Below are 21,201 nucleotides of genomic sequence, written 5' to 3'. Positions count from 1 at the left end.
AGTAGCACCTCTGATAGCACAGGGGTACTGTAGGCCTAATACAGAATGAAAGACAGAGTCTTAACACGTGGTCCATGTTTGAGTACAAGCATGAAATTTTATGGTTGTTGTTTGCTCTCTGGAGCTGCTTGGCTGGGGTTATTATCAGAGATACAGCATATCCATCCAAGATGCTTAGTTCTAAGAGGACAAGTCCTCGTGGACAAGGCTGACATTGATGGGTTGAAGAAGGTAGATTAGTGAGAGAAGAAGCTAAAGTCGATGAACAAGCAAACAAAAAAAAAAAATCTTTGAAGCACCAGCAGAAAAAAGAAGATCCAAACTTTACTTGTGCAAAGTTTGTGTCACACACAAGGCTCTCAGGTTCTGTCACTTACCTCTTCGCTGTCTTTCCAAGTTGTCCCAGCAGTCCTCAGGCTCTGCTGGTTTCAGACCTTTCTGTAAGATGCTGTACAGTCGGTCTCCACTCCAGAGATCCCTCCAGAATCACATATGGGTGCGGCCATCTTGGATTCGGTCACATGATTCCTCTCAACCAATCTAATGATAACAGCCTTCATTTCCGATTTCCTCCAAAATTAGTCCATGGGAGCTGCCATCTTGGATCTAGTCACCTGATCCATCTCATCAACTTAGAGTGCTGCTTCTGCCCAGCTGATTGCAGTCTCCAATCAGGAATCAACAACAACTATAAAAGGATTTCCTGGAGCCCTTACCTGTTGCCAGTATAACGTTGTATTTCAGATGCCAACCTGGTTCCCAGCAGTATGCAGTCTTGCTATCTATCTCGCTACAATCTTGCTATTTATCCAGCTTTGACAATGCAGTTCACATTCTGGCTCCAGTTCAATTCCAGCACTCTGGTTCCATTCTGGCTACAGCATTTCTCTGATCGCAAACATTGAGTAATACCCAGCCTCAATCCTGAGAATAGAGTCTGGCTCTCCACTTGCAACCTGAGGCTTAAGGTACCTTCCATGAAATTTGCCCCTCGCTACATTGGTCCATTTCCCATAAAGTGAGTCATCAACCCAGAAGCTTACAAACTCAAACTTCCTCCATATCTACGAATCCCAAATTCTTTCCACATATCCTTGTTGAAACCTTTGGTCCTGAATAGGTTTCATTCTGCACTCCCTAAAACTCCTAAAATCCAAACTCAATGACGAGTTGAGCATGAAGTGGAAAGGATACTCGATTCACGGATTTGTCATGGTCATCTTCAGTACCTTATTGATTAGAGGGGTTACGGCCCAGAAGAACGGGCCTGGATTAAAGCCACTGATGCATATGCTCAATGCTTGGTCCGTATCTTCCATACAAAATCCCCTATGAAGCCCAAGAGGTGTCCAGGGTCCACCCTGAAAAGGGGGGGGGGGGGGGTTTCTGTCACACACTGTCACGCTCCGATCCCGCATACAGACACCTGTCCTGTTACCTGCCTCTCACAGATCATGAAAGCGGCATGCCCTGGCATCAGGCTCACATCATACGTTGCTCTACAGTCAGATCTGCGCAGGTGCAGAGTCTGTTCCCCTTCAGGACCTCCTCCCTTTCCTTATTGGCTATCGGATATTGGAGCACTATTTAAACCTCCTGGATTCACCTGTCTGACACCTGTTCTTCAAGCTCACTTCCTGCAGCCTGTGGTTCTGGTTCCTCTTCTCCTAGTGGTTTGCGTGTGCTTCTGAGAGCCTGCTCTCTGCTCATGGCCTGTGTTGAACTATCGCTGCTCCAGTATCTCTTTTACCATCTCCAGAGTACTTCATCGTGACAGCTTTGGTTCTCTCATCGCTACCTCTCAGACTCGCTACTACTCCTGTGACTCCTCAGCTGTTGTCCATAAGCTACCACAGTTACCTCTGCCTGTGCTCAGCTTGTGGTCCGGATAGAATCACCGCTGTTCCAAGTATGTCAGTTATCACCTCCTGAGTACTACATCATGTCAGCATCAGTTCTCTCTCTACTGCCTTTCAAGCTGCTACTGTTCCTGTGACTCCTCTGTCGTAGTCTCAGTCACCATTGCTGCATTCACCTCAGTGACCATCAGTATATATTACAGTTGTTCCAGTATCTCTACCACTTACCTGCTGGTACCAGTGTCACCTCTTAGCATCTCCTGGCTCCTCCACATCACTCTGCTGTCCACTCACTCACGGGACCATGACCTGCAGGTTTGGTGCCACTAAGACCATACTTCCTTGCGGGGGCTCCTGGTGAAAACCACCTTCCTGTTAGACTCTGCGCCCGTGGGTGGGCCTAGCTATGCCCAGCAGAGCCTAGGGATATAATTTCTAGCCAACCGTGACACACACCAAGCTCTCAGGTTCTGTCACTTACCTCTTCGCTGCCTTTCCAAGTTGTCCCTGCGGTGCTCGGGCTCTGCTGGTTTCAGACCTCTCTGTAAGATGCTGTACAGTCTGTCTCCACTCCAGAGATCCCTCCAGAATCAAAGTATGGGCGCGGCCATCTTGGATTAGGTCACATGATTCCTCTCAGCCAATCAGGTGATAGCAGGCTCCATTTCAGATTCCCTCCAAAACCAGTCCATGGGAGCTGCCATCCTGGATAGAGTCACCTGATCTATCTCAGCAGCTGAGAGTGCTGCTTCTGCCCAGTTGATTGCAGTCTCCAATCAGGAATCAACAACAACTATAAAAGGACTTCCTGGAGCCCTTACCTGTTGCCAGTATAACGTTGTATTTCAGACGCCAACCTGATTCCCAGCAGTTTGCAGTCTTGCTATTTATCCAGCTCTGACAGTGCAGTCTGCATTCTGGCTCCAGTCCGATTCCAGCAATCTGGTTCCATCCACTCTGGTTACATTCCAGTTACAGCAGTCCTCTTCCAGCATTCCGGTCACAGCATTCAGTTTACAGTCCGGTCCAGTATTCCAGTTCCTGTTTGCTCTCCTCTGCTAGTTTAATCACCATCTGCACCAGTCCATTCACTACATGCAGAGGAACATTATCAGGCCACCCAGCTTTGTCCACGTAGTCACCAGTCCAGCTCCAGAGACACAACCCAGTCTAAGTACAGACAGATCCTCAGGCGTGACAGCGTGGTAGGAATGAGAGCCTTAAATAGGATGCATACAATTGAGGTCTCTAAGTTCTGATTGACTTCACTGTAGCAGAAGTGCTGAGTACAACAAGTTATAAAGAGTTTTGCAGTTGTCTGTCAGTGTTGATGGTGTACTGCCACCTGTCCTCAGTAGCTGGTATTGCAGCAGATCCTAATGTTTCCTAATTTCTATATAGAATCTGGATGCCCTTCTTTCTCCTACTGAGTTCCACATTTCTGGAACATCCTAGTTGAGTCACTTAAATCTGACATTTGTCTGAGATCTTTCAGAACTTACATCACCCAGCTCTACAAACATGGGTGTAATTGTAATACTTCATGCCTTTTGTCTGTAACCATTGCATATAATGTACCTTAGACATTCTTTAAAACAAGAGGTGACTCTCAATGTATTTCTTCTTGGTAAAATACTTGTCACGGGCACTAGGAGTCTTTGCCCAGGATATCACCAGATGTAGTCTTACCAGAGTAGTGTATGCACACAGTGGTCTTCTGGTAGCAGGGTGACTAGCGGAACAGGAGAATCAGCAGATGGTGAGAGGATGCTCGAGGAAAGTCTATGACTAGCAGCAACTGGTTATGAGTTAAACAATATGAGCACGAGGATCTTGATGGACGTGAAGACGTGAGGAAAGTCAGTGGTCTGCGTAAAGCAAGTTGTACCACTGCTATAGTGAGAGGAATGTCCAGGGATAGATAGGAGGTAGTGAAGTCAGTGGTCTGCGTACAGCAAGTTGTACCACTGCTAGTAGTGATGGGACAGGTTCCAGGTGCAAGTAGGTAACGTGGAAGTCAGTGGTCTGCGTATAGCAAGTTGTACCACTGCTTATAGTGAGGAGACTTGTAACTGGTGCCAATAGGAAACAGGGAGTCAGTGGTCTGCGTTCAGCAAGTTGTACCACTGCATATATAGGTGAGGATAGGCACTAGGGTAGATGAATGGAGCATCAAAGGTAACACGGAGAGCACAAGGAACTTGATTCCAATGGTAAATATAATACAATAGCAAATGACTAGCGCTGCTTGGAGATACAAAGTCACTACTGAGATCCAGGACATATGAGACAAAGTCAATAGCATCTATAACTTCGTGAGATAGAGGACTCCGTAGATGAGCAGAACACAGTCCAAGCGGATATGCAATAAACTGGTAAAGTCAATAAAAGATAAGCATACCGCGGTTCAGTTGAGCAGGCTGTCACGAGAGAAACACAGGGATAGCTGAGCGGCTGAACGCCGACACGAGTAGAGACCACAGGAGAGTGGTAGCGGTAATCCGTGTCTGTGAAGCACACAGACAGAGAACATAACACGAGAGGAGCAATGATGATTCTTGCGGAGGTCAGCAGGAATAGTAGACACGATGAAACACAGGAGAGTTGAAGCGGTCTGGGAACCAGTAATGCAGTAGCGAGGAATCAGCTGGGACTGAAGACACGATGAAACACAGGAGAGTTGAAGCGGTCTGGAAACCGGTAATGCAGTAGCGAGGAATCAACTGGGACTGAAGACACGATGAAACACAGGAGAGTTGAAGCGGTCTGGAAACCGGTAATGCAGTAGCGAGGAATCAGCTGGAACTGAAGACACGATGAAACACAAGAACACCTTCAGAGACTCACAGGGAATGAGACTCCAAGATCAGGCAACGAGGTATTGACCACAGGTGCTTTAAATAGGGAGTGTTGCCTGATCAGCCAATTAACTAAAAGCAACAGGTCTGAAGAGTTCATAGAGGCTGCGCATGCGCAGACCGTCAGGATGGTGGGCGGCCACGGTTCCTAACAACGGGAGAAGAGTGTCACTCACCGGACTGTGAGTGCCATTTCTCCTGTGTTCAGGAACCGTGGCCGTCCGCCATCCTGAGGGTCTGCGCATGTGCAGCCCTTATGAAACCTTCAGTACCTGTTGCTTTTAATTAATTGGATGATCAGGCAACCCTCCCTATTTAAACCACCTGTGATCATTACCTGGTTGCCTGATCTTGGAGTCTCATTCCCCATGAGCCTCTGAAGGTGTTCCTGTGTTTCCTCGTGTATTCAGCTCCAGCTGATTCCTGTCTACTACGATTGTGGTTTCCAGACCACTTCAACTCTCCTGTGTTCATCGTGTATGCACTTAGCTGATTCCTATCTGCTACTGCTGTCGGATCTCAGACCGTCTCAACTCTCCTGTGTTCATCGTGTCTGCACTCAGCTGATTCCTATCTGCTACTGCTGCCGGATTCCAGACCGCCTCAACTCTCCTGTGTTCAGCGTGTCTGCTCTCCGCTGCCTCCGTTACTACTGCCGGGTTCCAGACCGTCTCAACTCTCCTGTGTTCATCGTGTCAGCTCTCCACTGATTCCTATCTGCTACTGCTGCCGGATTCCAGACCGCCTCTACTCTCCTGTGTTCAGCGTGTCTTCCCTCCGCTGCCTCCGCTACTACTGCCGAATACCAGACAGCCTCAACTCTCCCGTGTTCATCATGTTTCCAGTTTTACTTACTACTGCTTCCTGAATATTGCTCCTTTGATTACCGGTTAACTTTCGTGCGCTGCACTAACCTGATTACCGCTTCCATCCTCCAGTGGTCTCTCCTCCTGCCGGCGTTTAGCCGTTCAGGTATCCCTGCACTTCTCCTTGACAGCCTGCTCTCCGGAACCGCGGTATGCATACTTTCCATTGACTTTGCTATTGTGTTGCATATCCGTCTGGACTGTGTTGTGTTCATCTCCGGAGTCTTCCATCTACTGAAGCTATTGTTACTATTGACTTTGTTTCCTATTACCTGGATCTCTATAGTGACTTTGTATACTTCAAGCAGCGCTTGTCAGTTATTATTGTATTGTGGTTATCATCGTGGGATCAAGTTCCGTGTGCCGCCCGTGTATCCTCTGTATTCCATTCATCTCCTCGTGCCCCTCCTCACATATATATAGCAGTGGTACAACTTGCTGAACGCAGACCACTGACTCCTGTTTCCCATTGGCACCAGTTTCAAGTATCCTCTCACATAAGCAGTGGTACAACTTGCTGTACGCAGACCACTGACTTCCCCGTTACCTACTTGCACCTGGAACCCATTCCTTCACTATAGACAGTGGTACAACTTGCTATATGCAGACCACTGACTTCACTACCTCCTCTCTACTCCTGGATAATTCCTCCTCACTATAGCAGTGGTACAACTTGCTGTACGCAGACCACTGACTCTCCTCACGTTTACTTGTCCTTCTGGTTCCTCGTGTTCATACATCTAAGTCATTACCAGTTGCTGCTAGTCATAGACTTTCCTTGAGCATTCTCTCACCATCTGCTGATTCTCCTGTTCCGTTGTCACCCTGCTACCAGAGGACCATAGTACCAGCAATATTACTCTGGTAAGAACATCATCTGGTGATATCCTGGGCAAAGACTCCTAGTGCCCGTGACAAAGAGGCACTTACCGTCCGGTGAGTGACAGTACCCCCCCCCCCCCCCCATTTTAAAGGTGGGCACAGAATACATGGAACCGGGTTTGCCCGGAAATTTGGAATATAACTTTTTTAAAAGAGCTGGGGCGTTGAGATCCTCAGCCCTAATCCATGAACGCTCTTCAGGGCCAAAGCCCTTCCAATGAACGAGGAAACGAAGAACACCTCGCGAAATTTTTGCATCCAATATATGTGTGATTTCAAAGTCCTCCTCTTGATGAGCTTGAACTGGCCGAGGTGCTGAAGGAGGAGCAGAGAAACGGTTGAAAATGAGAGGTTTGAGCAATGACACATGGAAGGCATTGGAAATACGAAGGTTCTTAGGAAGTAAAAGTTTGAAACAAACTGGGTTTATCACTTGAATGATCCTATATGGACCAATAAAACGAGGAGCGAACTTCATAGATGGAACCTTCAAACGAATATTTTTGGTTGATAACCATACACGATCTCCAATTTTAAGTGGTGGAATAGCCCGTCTCTTTTTATCTGCAAAGGACTTATATCTGGCAGATGTCTTCTTTAAACAGGTTTTGACCTGAGACCAAATATTTTTGAAGGTCTGACAAACAGTCTCTACAGCAGGAACTTGGGTGGGCGGGAGGGCAGGAAATTCCGGAAAAGACGGATGGTGACCGTAAACCACAAAAAACAGAGTTTTAGAAGATGACTCATGATACATGTTGTTATGGGCGAATTCAGCCCATGGAAGCAAATCGACCCAGTTATCTTGGTTGGCTGAAGAAAACATCCTTATGAAAGTCTCAAGATAATCGAATACCCAAGGTCTTACAAAGGGCTTGCCAGAATCTGGAAACGAACTGCACCCCTCTATCTGAAACGATCTCTGAAGGACATCCATGAATATGGAAAATCTCTTTAATGAAATAATCAGCCAGGGTAGATGAAGAAGGTAAACCGGTCAAAGGAACAAAATGTGCCATCTTCGAAAATCTATCTACCACTACCCAAATTGTATTACACTTTTTACTAGGAGGAAGATCAGTAACAAAGTCCATACTAATATGGGTCCAAGGCTTGGAAGGAATGGGTAGTGGTTGAAGTAGACCCGCCGGTGTTCTGCAGGAGGTCTTGAACTGGGAACACAATTCGCAGGCAGCCACAAAATCTTTGACATCTTTCCTCATGGAAGGCCACCAGTAACTACGAGAAAGAATTTCGAAAGTCTTGCGTTCACCAGCATGTCCAGAAAAACGTGAAGAATGAAACCACGACAGGATTCTTTTCCTAAGGGATGGAGGCACGAGAGTTCTCCCAAATGGTAGCACCTTAGTGGATGAAGCGGCCAGAGAAACACATTTGGGATCTAATATTGAGTGGTTAGGAAGGGTATCTAATGCCGCTACCGGCTTATTACGTCTTCGCCAAGGAAACCAGTCTGTGGGACAGTATGCGGTCCACTTCAGAACAATGGCCTCTGAACTTCGCTGGAACGACGAGGCTCTAGTAACTAAGTTCTGGCAGGGCCTTTCAGATCGGATCAAAGACGAGCTGGTATCTCAGGAACTCCCTACGTCTCTGGACGATATCATCTCCCTCTGTGTCAAGGTTGATTTGCGTTTTAAGGAACGTAATTCCGAGAGAGAACAATCTTGGCGCAGTATGATTCGCTTGGCCCCCAACTTCCAAACCCCTGTTCTTCCTCCCGAAGAACCTATGCAACTGGAGAGGACCCGCCTGTCGGCCAAAGAAAGGGAGAGGAGATTTCGGAAAACAAGTTGTGCTTGGTTTGTGGAGAGAGTGGCCATGTTCTGAGTTCTTGTCCCAAACGTCCAGAAAACGACAGGGCCTAACGAGTTTGGGAGCTGTATCGTTGGGCCTCTTCTCTCAGTGTCAGTCAGTTCCTTGTAGTAATGATTGCCTGACTATCCCTATTTCCCTTCAGTTAGGACAGAAACCTTTCCTGCAGTCTGCACTTCTTGATTCCGGAGCCGCAGGAAATTTCATCTCTGCCGCAGTAGTTAAAATATTCTCTATTCCCACACAAGCCTTGGAACAACCCATCTCACTGCTGGCCATTGATGGGGGAAGAATTCCTGAGGGGTCCATCCTGGTACGCACTATTCCCCTCCTTCTCCAGATCGGAGCGCTTCATCGGGAGAAGATCTCCTTTCTAGTAATTCAGAAATCTACCAACCCAGTCATCCTAGGACTTCCATGGCTTCGTCTCCATTCTCCCACCCTAGACTGGAAATCAGGTCACATATTGTCCTGGGGACAGTTCTGCTTCTCTCACTGTCTTCAGAAAGTGGTCCCTCCAGATATTCCCAGAAATTCCCAAAAATTTCCAGTGACTCTTTTGCCTGAACCATACCAAACCTTCTCTGATGTTTTTTGTCAACAAGAGGCCACAAGACTCCCTCCTCACAGAATCTGGGATTGTGGCATTGACCTTATACCTGGTAAACCTATTCCCAGGGGCCCTGTTTACCCCCTTTCCCTTCCGGAGTCTAAGGCTATGGAGGAGTACGTCCAAGAAAATCTAAAAAGGGGCTTCATTCGCAAGTCTGCCTCCCCAGCTGGGGCTGGCTTCTTCTTCATAAAAAAGAAAGATGGGTGTCTTCGCCCTTGCATAGATTACAGAGGCCTGAATGGTATAACCATTAAAAATCGGTATCCTCTGCCATTGATTTCTGAATTGTTTTACCGTATTAAGGGTGCCACAATCTTCTCTAAACTTGATCTCAGAGGAGCGTATAACCTCATACGCATTAAGGAGGGATGTGAGGATACCACCCTTAGCTGGGATGGAAGTTACCCTCTGTGGGATTCAACTCACTCGGGTAGACCAGGATATATCCAAAATAAGACTTTATTATGACAGCACAACACCACAAGACGTTCACAAGTTACAGGGTAAATGGTAGCATGTATCTTCCAGCAATATTACCACTACCGTTAGCAAAACAGTTATGGTGTCTCCTAGCCTGGGTTACTAGCTCACACCAACCCTGTCCTGGTAGGGTTCCCTCCAGCGGCACCACAATGCCTGGCCCAGAGTCCTTTTCACTGATGTCTTCTACACCAGGATCCTCCAAACTAGCCTCGCTCTCCTCGCATTCTCCTCCCCTATATTATTTTCTCTGTACCCAGGAAGTAGGGTCAAATGTCTCAAACCTCCCCTTTACAGAAGGGGCCTCCCAGTCAATAATTTAGCTGCTAGACATACTGTCCCTGTTACCTTGATTAGACAATAGAATGGCTTGACTCAATTAGCTGTTTTGGCTGGATACACTACACATGGGGTTACAATAGTACATCAAGGAATGACACTGCACGCTTACATGTAACAATAAGACTTTTGACACATTATATCAGCAGGGTTACACAATATAAGTCTGTGATACCTTTTGATACAATTACATTTATATTTACACATATTGATACATTTCCCCATGCTATTTCAACCAATATATTACTGTGGAGGCACATTGCATATGAGCAGAAGTTCTAACCTCATTACCTCTCAGGTTATCTGTTGACCTAGCTAATTAACATGGGCTGCCAGCTAGTTAACTCAGACATTGTTCTGATTACAAACCTCATCTCAGCTGCACCCCATACAATACACATTTGAGACAAATGGTAATTACATTAGCTAGCACAAGCAAAATGACTGCTGTTGTTCTGATATTTTCACACAGTATGGCAATATTGTTTATATTTATACTACATACAATATCACAGGTAATAGTATGGGCAAAATGTATCCAATAACATGAAATATTAATACACATAATACACCAATGCTCTGGTGTATATACTTAGACTGGGCCAAGGATTAAAAAGTACAATAAACCGTGAGAAACGGGTGATGATTACATAGTTCTCAGTCCAGTAGCGCCCCGTTTCCTCACAAGGGGGATGAATGGAAAACAGCGTTCAACACCCGAGACGGCCACTTTGAGTACCTGGTCATACCCTTCGGGTTATGCAATGCCCCGGCTATCTTTCAGGGCTTTATGAATGAGCTATTTCAAGATCTCCTGTATCAATCCGTAGTCATCTACTTGGACGACATCCTCATCTTTTCTCAAGGTCTAGTATCTCATCGCAGTCATGTACTGGAGGTTCTCTCTCGTATCCGGGAAAATCGTCTATTTTGCAAATTAGAGAAATGCACCTTCGAGCAGAGACAAATTCCTTTCTGGGTTATATTATTTCTGGCACCGGTCTGCAGACGGATCCCACCAAATTGAAAGCCATACTTGACTGGCCTCAACCTTCTGGTCTTAAGTCTACCCAACGCTTCCTAGGATTCTCCAATTACTATCGGCAGTTCATCAAAGGTTATTCCTCTCTTGTGGCTCCCATCACTGCATTGACCCGTAAATCTGCTGATGCTAGCATATGGTCCACTGAGGCTATCCAGGCCTTTATATCATTAAAGTCTCTCTTCTCATCTGCACCCATTCTTCAACAGCCTGATTGTTCACGTCCTTTTATCCTGGAGGTAGATGCGTCTTCCGTTGGTACTGGAGCCGTACTTTCACAACGGAGCCCTTCTGGCAAACTTCATCCTTGCGGATTCCTTTCCCGTCGCTTGTTACCTGCTGAAAGGAATTATGGGATTGGCGACAAAGAGCTCCTGGCCATCAAGTTGGCTCTCTCCGAATGGAGACATCTACTAGAAGGGGCACAATTTTCAATCACCATATATACCGATCACAAGAATATGCTTTACTTACGTACTGCCCGTTGTCTAAACCCTCGGCAAGCAAGGTGGTCCTTGGTCTTCTCACGCTTTTTACTCTGGATCCAAGAATACGAAGGCAGGCGCCTTATCTCGCTCTTTTGTTCCAGCTGATATGGAACCTTTGGAGGACAATAAATTCATTGTAGACCCCTGTCGAGTTTTGGCAACTACACACCTGAACAAGGGTTGCCCTCCGGGCAAAACATTCATCTTGCCACGTCTGTGCACTCAACTTCTCAGCTGGGCTCATCGCTCTCTCTTCTCTGGGCATGCTGGCATCCGCAAATCCTGGGACTTGTTGTCCCGAAGTTATTGGTGGCCTTCTTTACTGGAGGATGTGAAGAAATTTGTTTCTGCTTGTTCCAAATGTGCTCAACACAAGACCTCTAGGAAAAGACCTTATGGATGTTTGCTCCCATTACCCATTCCTGAATACCTGTGGTCACAGATCTCGATGGACTTTATCACAGACCTTCCACCTTCCAAATCCTGTACTGTGGTGCTAGTGGTCACGGATCGCTTCTCTAAAACAGCCCACTTTATTGCCCTTAAAGGTCTTCCATCTTCCTCCTCCTTAGCCGATATTTTTATTAAAGAAATATTTCGCCTCCATGGTTGTCCTCTACATATTGTTTCCGATCATGGATCACAGTTCATATCAACATTTTGGAGGTCCTTTTGCAGTAAGTCCGGAATTAAGCTTTATTTTTCCTCCGCATATAATCCCCAGTCCAATGGGTCTACGGAGAGAACCAACCAAGAATTAGAAAAATTCTTAAGAATATTTATCTCAAGTAATCAAGATAACTGGGTGGATCTTCTCCCGTGGGTCGCGTTCGCCCATAACAATCATTTTCATGAGGCCATCTCTAACTCCCCCTTTTTTGTTCTTTATGGCTGCCATCCTAGACTACCCACTTTCTCACAAATTACACCTTCCGAAGTTCCGGCAGTGGACTCATTGTTTCGTAACTTCTCTTCTATTTGGGAACAAACCAAGAGGAATTTAAAGAGCGCAACCATTTGTTCCAAGAGATCTTACGATAAGAGGAGGAGAGTAAGACCAAGCTTTTCTATCGGTGACAGGGTATGGCTATCCACTCAAAACATTCGTTTAAAGGTTCACAGTAAGAAATTTGCTCCCAAGTTCATTGGCCCGTTCGCTCTTTCTGAGGTCATCAACCCGGTAGCTTTCAGATTGAGTCTGCCTACTTCCCTACGTATACCAAATGTCTTTCATGTCTCCTTGTTAAAACCAATGGTAACCAACAAATTCTCCATTCCATCAAGAGTTCCTCCTCCTATTGTGGACCAGGATCAAGTGGAATATGAGATTAAGACTATTCTGGATTCCCACAAAGTTCAAGGTTCCATACAGTTCTTGATGGATTGGAAGGGTTATGGCGCTCCTGGGTAAAAGCTACTGATCTGCACGCTCCCCGTCCACTCAAACTATTCCATAAAAAATTTCCCATACAGCCCTGTTAGGTGTCCGGAGTCCACCTTTAGGGCAGGGGGTACTGTTACGAACTTACCTGCTCCATCCGGATGCCGCACTTCCGGGTTCGGCGGTCACATGACCGCAACCCAGAGGCGGGGATTTTGAATCACTGTCAGTATAAAAACCTCACTCTGACACTTACCTGTTCCGGGCTCCTGTGCTTCGTGGATTGCTGTGTCTTCCAGTCTCCTGTGTCTTCCTGTGTGCTGATCTCTGCCTGTTAGACTATCCTGGCTCTCCAACCCCTGTGTACCGACCCAGCTTGCTGACCATCCCTCTATTCTTGTGACCCGTGTACCGACGCCGACTTGATTGACTCCGAGTTGCCTCCTGATTCTGCCTGCCCCATTCCTGTGTACCGACCCGGCTTGACTGACTCCGCATCTTCCGCTCCACTCCACTGCACTGCATCTTGGGGCGAACCTGAGGACTGCGACCTGTGACTCCTGGCAGCGAAGCCCACCCTGCCTTGCAGCGGTTCTAGGTCAATACCGGGGAGATCGTTAGACTCTGCACCTCAGGTAAGCCAGCGCTAATCAAGATTAGTAGTAGTAATCCAGTATCTGTTACACATATAGATGGGGATGGAGTCATGTGACTAGACATCACATATAGATAGGGGATGGAGTCATGTCACTGTATATAACACATATAGATAGGGGAAGGAGTCATGTGACTATATATCACATATAGATAGGGGATGGAGTCATGTCACTGTATATATCACATATAGATAGGGGATGGAGTCATGTCACTGTATATATCACATATAGATGGGGATGGAGTCATGTGACTGTATATATCACATATAGATAGGGGATGGAGTCATGTGACTGTATATATCACATACAGATAGGATATGGAGTCATGTCACTGTATATATCACATACAGATAGGGGATGGAGTTATGTGACTGTATATATCACATATAGATAGGGGATGGAGTCATGAGACTGTATATATCACATATAGATAGGGGATGGAGTCATGTGACTGTATATATCACATATAGTTAGGGGATAGCGTCATGTGACTGGATATATTACATATAGATAGGGATGGAGTCATGTGACTATATATATCACACACAGATAGAGGATGGAGTCATGTCACTGGATATATCACATATAGATAGGGGATGGAGTCATGTGACTATATATATCACATATAGATAGGGGATGGAGTCATGTCACTGTATATATCTCATATAGATAGGAGATGGAGTCAGGTGACTGTATATATCACATACAGATAGGGGATGGAGTCATATGACTGTATATATCACATACAGATAAGGTATGGAGTCATGTCACTGTACATATCACATACAGATAGAGGATGGAGTCATGTCACTGTATATATCACATACAGATAGGGGATGGAGTTATGTGACTGTATATATCACATATAGATAGGGGATGGAGTCATGTGACTGTATATATCATATATAGATAGGGGATGGAGTCATGTCACTGTATATATCACATACAGATAGGGGATGGAGTCATGTGACTGTATATATCACATATAGTTAGGGGATAGAGTCATGTGACTGGATATATTACATATAGATAGGGATGGAGTCATGTGACTATATATATCACATACAGATAGGGGATGGAGCCATGTGACTGTATATATCACATACAGATAAGGTATGGAGTCATGTCACTATACATATCACATACAGATAGAGGATGGAGTCATGTCAATGTATATATCACATACAGATAGGGGGTGGAGTCATGTGACTGTATATATCACATATGGAAAGATCAAGAACCACTTCCTCCTAATGCTGAAGCTGCTGCCACTAGTCATGACATAGTCGATGAAATGCCATCAACGTCGTCTGCCAAGGCCGATGCCCAATGTCATAGTAGAGGGCATGTAAAATCCAAAAAGCCAAAGTTCACTAAAATGATCAAAAAAAAGAAATTAAAATCATGTGAGGAGATACGTAAACTTGCCAATATGCCATCTACGACACGGAGTGGCAAGGAACGGCTTAGGCCCTGGCCCGTGTTCATGACTAGTGGTTCAGCTTCACACAACGATCTAAGCCCTCCTCCTCCCCCCCCCCTCTAGAAAGTTTAAGAGAGTTAAGCTGTCATCAAAACACAGCAAACAACTCTGCTTTCTAAAGACATGGCATCACAAATCCCCAAGGAGAGTCCAAGGGTGTGGTGTGGTTGCGATGCCTGACCTTCCATCACTGTACGGGAAGAGGTGGCTCCTTCCACCATTTGCAGCACGCCCTCTGCATATGTTGGAAGGATCACCCACAGTGCAGTTCCAGATTTTGATAATGAAGGTGTCAATGTTGTATACCAGGAGGAGGATACTTGACTGGTAGCTGGCGCTGAGGAGGAAGTTGACGAGGAGGATGCTGATGTGGTTTGCTTAAATGAGGCACCAGTGGGGAAACAGTTGTTGTCCATGGGATGAAAAAGCCCATCGTCATGTCTGGGCAGAAGACCAATAAATCCACCTCTTCGGTCTGGAACTATTTCTATCCCAATCCGGACAACAAATGTATTGCTATATGTAGCTTATGTAAAGCTGCAATAAGCAGGGGTAAGGATCTTGGCCACCTAGGGACATCCTCCCTTATACGTCACCTGAAGACCCTTCATAATTCTTTGTTTAGTTCAGGAACTGTGGCTAGGACCGTCAGCAGTCCAGGGACACCTAAATCCCTTGGTCCTGTTGTATCCACACCAGCAACACCCTCCTCGTCAATTTCCTCCTCGATCCGGATCGGAGGTAGTCCTGCAGGCCATGTCACCGGCATGACTGAGTCCTCTTCAATCCGGGATTCTTCCAGGGGATCCTGGAGCGCTACGCCTACTACTGCCACTGCTGCTGTTGCTGCTGAGAGTCGGTCATCTTCCCAGAGGGGAAGTCGTAAAACGCTACGTCTTTCACTAAGCAATTGACCGTACAACAGGCGTTTGCCATGAGGACGAAGTACGACAGCAGTCATCCTATGGCAAAGCGGATAACTGCGGCCTTGACAGCTATGTTGGTGTTAGACGTGCGTCCGGTGTCCGCCATCAGTGGAGTGGGATTTAGACGGTTGATGGAGGTATTGTGTCCCCGGTACCAAATCCCGTCTAGATTCCACTTCACTAGGCAGGCGATACCCAGGATGTGTGAGGATGAGGAAGTACACACTGAAGGGGGTGAGGAATCAGAGGATGAGGATGAGGACGACATCATGCCTCAGTAGAGCCAGTTTACTTTGTACAGGGAAAGATGAACTGCTTTTTTTTGTGTGGGGGCCCAGAACAAACCAATCATTTCAGCCACAGAAGTTTGGTAGGCCCTGTCGCTGAAATGATTGGTTTGTTAAAGTGTGCATGTCCTTTTTCCACAACATAAGGGTGGGTGGGAGGGCCCAAGGACAATTCCATCTTGCACCTCTTTTTTTTCTTTGCCAGCTCGTTTTGTGGGGGTCCAAACGAACCAATCATTTCAGCCACAGTTTTGTAGGCCCTGTTGCTGAAATGATTGGTTTGTTAAAGTGCGCATGTCCTATTTCCCCAACATAAGGGTGGGTGGGAGGGCCCAAGGACAATTCCATTTTGCACATCTTTTTTTGGCATTATGTGCTCTTTGGGGCCTAGTTTTTCAAACTGCCGTCCTGTCTGCCACTACAGTGCCACTCCTAGATGGGCCACGTGTTTGTGCCGCCGACTTGTGTCACTTAGCTTAGTCATCCAGCTACCTCGGTGCAACCTTTTGGCCTAAAAACAATATTGTGAGGTGTGAGGTGTTCAGAATAGACTGGAAATGAGTGGAAATTAATGTTATTGAGGTTAATAATAGCGTAGGAGTGGAAAAAAAAATAAATCTGGATTTTAGCAGTTTTTATGCTTTTAAAAAAAAGAATCAGAACCCAAAACCCAAAACCTTGAGGGAGGTGTTTTGGAAAAAACCACATTAGAACCCAAAAGATGGGGATGAAGTCATGTGACTGTATATATCACATATAGATAGAGGATGGATTCATGTCACTGTATATATTACATATAGATAGGAGATGGAGTCATGTGACCTTATATATCACATACAGATAGGGGATGGAGTCATGTGACTGTATATACCACATATAGATAGGGGATGGAGTCATGTCACTGGATATATCACATATAGATAGGGGATGGAGTCATATGACTGTATATATCACATACAGATAGGGGATGGAGTCATGTGACTGTATATACCACATATAGATAGGGGATGGAGTCATGTCACTGTATATATCACATATAGATAGGGGATGGAGTCATATGACTGTATATATCACATATAGATAGGGGATGGAGTCATGTGACTGTATATATCACATATAGATAGGGGATATAGTCATATGACTGTATATATCACATATAGATGGGGATATAGTCATGTCACTGGATATATCACATTAGATAGGGGATGGAGTCATATAACTGTATATATCACATATAGATATGGGATATAGTCATGTGACTGTATATATCACATACAGATAGGGGATGGAGTCATGTGACTGTATATATCACATATAGATAGGGGATGGAGTCATGTCACTGTATATATCACATATAGATAGGGGATGGAGTCATGTCACTGTATATATTACATATAGATAGGGGATGGAGTCATGTGACTGTATATATCACATATAGATAGGGGATGGAGTCATGTCACTGTATATATTACATATAGATAGGCGATGGAGTCATGTGACTGTATATATCACATATAGATAGACAGGGCCTGATCAACCACTAGGCTGACCAGGCTGCAGCCTGGGGGCGCTGGGTCCCGGGGGGCGCGGCGCTGCTGGTATTTATTTATTTTTTTCATTCTTTTTCTTTTTTTCTTCATTCATTTTTTTTTTCGGGGTGGGGGAGGGAGGGTCGCCGCGCGGGGGGGGGGGGGTACGCCGCGGGGGGGTGGAGGGCTCGACGATCAAAAGCTTTGGTGGTCAGTGGTTAGCAACACACAGCCAATCGCCAGGCTGCCTGTCTTCACTTCCTATCTGCTGATCTGAGGAGAGGAGCGACGCTGGCACAACTACAGGTAAGTGAAGGGGGGAACTGCCCTGCATATCTATAGGGAGGGGGGGTGGGGGGGAACTGCCCTGCATATCTATAGGGAGGGGGGGGGGAACTGCCCTGCATATCTATAGGGAGGGGGGGGAACTGCCCTGCATATCTATAGGGAGGGGGGGGGAACTGCCCTGCATATCTATTGGGAGGGGGAACTGCCCTGCATATCTATAGGGAGGGGGGGGGGGGAACTGCCCTGCATATCTATAGGGAGGGGGAACTGCCCTGCATATCTATAGGGAGGGGGGGGGAACTGCCCTGCATATCTATAGGGAGGGGGGGGACTGCCCTGCATATCTATAGGGAGGGGGGGGGAACTGCCCTGCATATCTATAGGGATGGGGGGGAACTGCCCTGCATATCTATAGGGAGGGGGGGGGAACTGCCCTGCATATCTATAGGGAGGGGGGGGGGGAACTGCCCTGCATATCTATAGGGAGGGGGGGGGGAACTGCCCTGCATATCTATAGGGAGGGGGGGGAACTGCCCTGCATATCTATAGGGAGGGGGGGGAACTGCCCTGCATCCTGCATATCTATAGGGAGGGGGGGGGGAACTGCCCTGCATATCTATAGGGAGGGAACTGCCCTGCATATCTATAGGGAGGGGGGGGAACTGCCCTGCATATCTATAGGGAGGGGGGGGGGGGAACTGCCCTGCATATCTATAGGGAGGGGGGGGGGAACTGCCCTGCATATCTATAGGGAGGGGGGGAACTGCCCTGCATATCTATAGGGAGGGGGGGGAACTGCCCTGCATATCTATAGGGAGGGGGGGGGGGAACTGCCCTGTATATCTATAGGGAGGGGGGGGGAACTGCCCTGCATATCTATAGGGAGGGGGGGGGAACTGCCCTGCATATCTATAGGGAGGGGGGGGGGGTAACTGCCCTGCATATCTATAGGGAGGTGGGGGGGGGAACTGCCCTGCATATCTATAGGGAGGGGGGGGAACTGCCCTGCATATCTATAGGGAGGGGGGGGGAACTGCCCTGCATATCTATAGGGAGGGGGGGGGGGAACTGCCCTGCATATCTATAGGGAGGGAACTGCCCTGCATATCTATAGGGAGGGGGGGAACTGCCCTGCATATCTATAGGGAGGGGGGGGAACTGCCCTGCATATCTATAGGGAGGGGGGGAACTGCCCTGCATATCTATAGTGAGAGGGGGGGGGAACTGCCCTGCATATCTATAGGGAGGGGGGGGAACTGCCCTGCATATCTATAGGGAGGGGGGGGGGGGAACTGCCCTGCATATCTATACGCAGGGGGGAGGAACTGCCCTGCATATCTATAGGGAGGGGGGGGAACTACACTGCATATCTATAGGGAGGGGGGAACTACCCTGCATATCTATAGTGAGGGGGGGAACTACACTGCATATCTATAGGGAGGGGGGGGGGACTACCCTGCATATCTATAGGGAGGGAGAGGGGGACTGTCATATAAATCTATAGGGTGGGAGGGGGGGGGGCTGCCATGAAAATCTATAGGGAGGGAGAGAGGTCGACATGTATGAAGGAGGGCAGAGGAGGGGGGCTGATATATGTGACTGGGGGAGTTTTGATGTGACGGGGGGAGGATATGCAGGGCAGTTCCCCCCCCTCCCTATAGATATGCAGGGCAGTTCCCCCCCTCCCTATAGATATGCAGGGCAGTTCCCCCCCCCCTCCCTATAGATATGCAGGGCAGTTCCCCCCCTCCCTATAGATATGCAGGGCAGTTCCCCCCCTCCCTATAGATATGCAGGGCATGTCACTGTATATATCACATATAGATATGGGATATAGTCATGTGACTGTATATATTACATATAGATAGGGGATGGAGTCATATGACTGTATATATCACATATAGATAGGGGATATAGTCATGTCACTGTATATATCACATACAGATAGGGGATGGAGTCATGTGACTGTATATATCACATATAGATAGGGGATATAGTCATGTGACTGTATATATCACATATAGATAGGGGATGGAGTCATGTGACTGTATATATCACATATAGATAGGGGATATAGTCATGTCACTGTATATATCACATACAGATAGGGGATGGAGTCATGTGACTGTATATATCACATATAGATAGGGGATATAGTCATGTCACTGTATATATCACATATAGATAGGGGATATAGTCATGTGACTGTATATATCACATATAGATGGGGGATGGAGTCATATGACTGTATATATCACATATAGATAGGGGATATAGTCATGTCACTGTTTATATCACATATAGATAGGGGATATAGTCATGTGACTGTTTATATCACATATAGATAGGGGATGGAGTCATGTGACTGTATATATCACATATAGATAGGGGATATAGTCATGTCACTGTATATATCACATATAGATAGGGGATGGAGTCATGTGACTGTATATATCACATATAGATAGGGGATATAGTCATGTGACTGTATATATCACATATAGATGGGGGATGGAGTCATATGACTGTATATATCACATATAGATAGGGGATGGAGTCATGTGACTGTATATATCACATATAGATAGGGGATATAGTCATGTGACTGTATATATCACATATAGATAGGGGATATAGTCATGTGACTGTTTATATCACATATAGATAGGGGATGGGTCTGTCTCCCTCTCTGTCTGTCTTTGTGTGAGTGTGTGTATATATTAGGGAATTTAGACTGTAAGCTCCAATGGGGCAGGGACTGATGTGAATGAGTTCTCTGTACAGCGCTGCGGAATTAGTGGCGCTATATAAATAAATGATGATGATGATGATGATGATGATATATCACATATAGATAGGGGATATAGTCATGTGACTGTTTATATCACATATAGATAGGGGATGGAGTCATGTGACTGTATATATCACATATAGATAGGGGATATAGTCATGTCACTGTATATATCACATATAGATAGGGGATATAGTCATGTGACTGTTTATATCACATATAGATAGGGGATGGAGTCATGTGACTGTATATATCACATATAGATAGGGGATATAGTCATGTCACTGTATATATCACATATAGATAGGGGATATAGTCATGTGACTGTTTATATCACATATAGATAGGGGATATAGTCATGTCACTGTATATATCACATATAGATAGGGGATGGAGTCATATGACTGTATATATCACATATAGATGGGGGATGGAGTCATGTGACTGTATATATCACATATAGATAGGGGATATAGTCATGTGACTGTATATATCACATATAGATAGGGGATATAGTCATGTGACTGTTTATATCACATATAGATAGGGGATGGAGTCATGTGACTGTATATATCACATATAGATAGGGGATATAGT

Source organism: Mixophyes fleayi, chromosome 1 (assembly GCF_038048845.1).
Source record: "Mixophyes fleayi isolate aMixFle1 chromosome 1, aMixFle1.hap1, whole genome shotgun sequence".
In the NCBI taxonomy this organism is placed as follows: domain Eukaryota; kingdom Metazoa; phylum Chordata; class Amphibia; order Anura; family Limnodynastidae; genus Mixophyes; species Mixophyes fleayi.
This window is presented reverse-complemented; position numbering follows the sequence as displayed.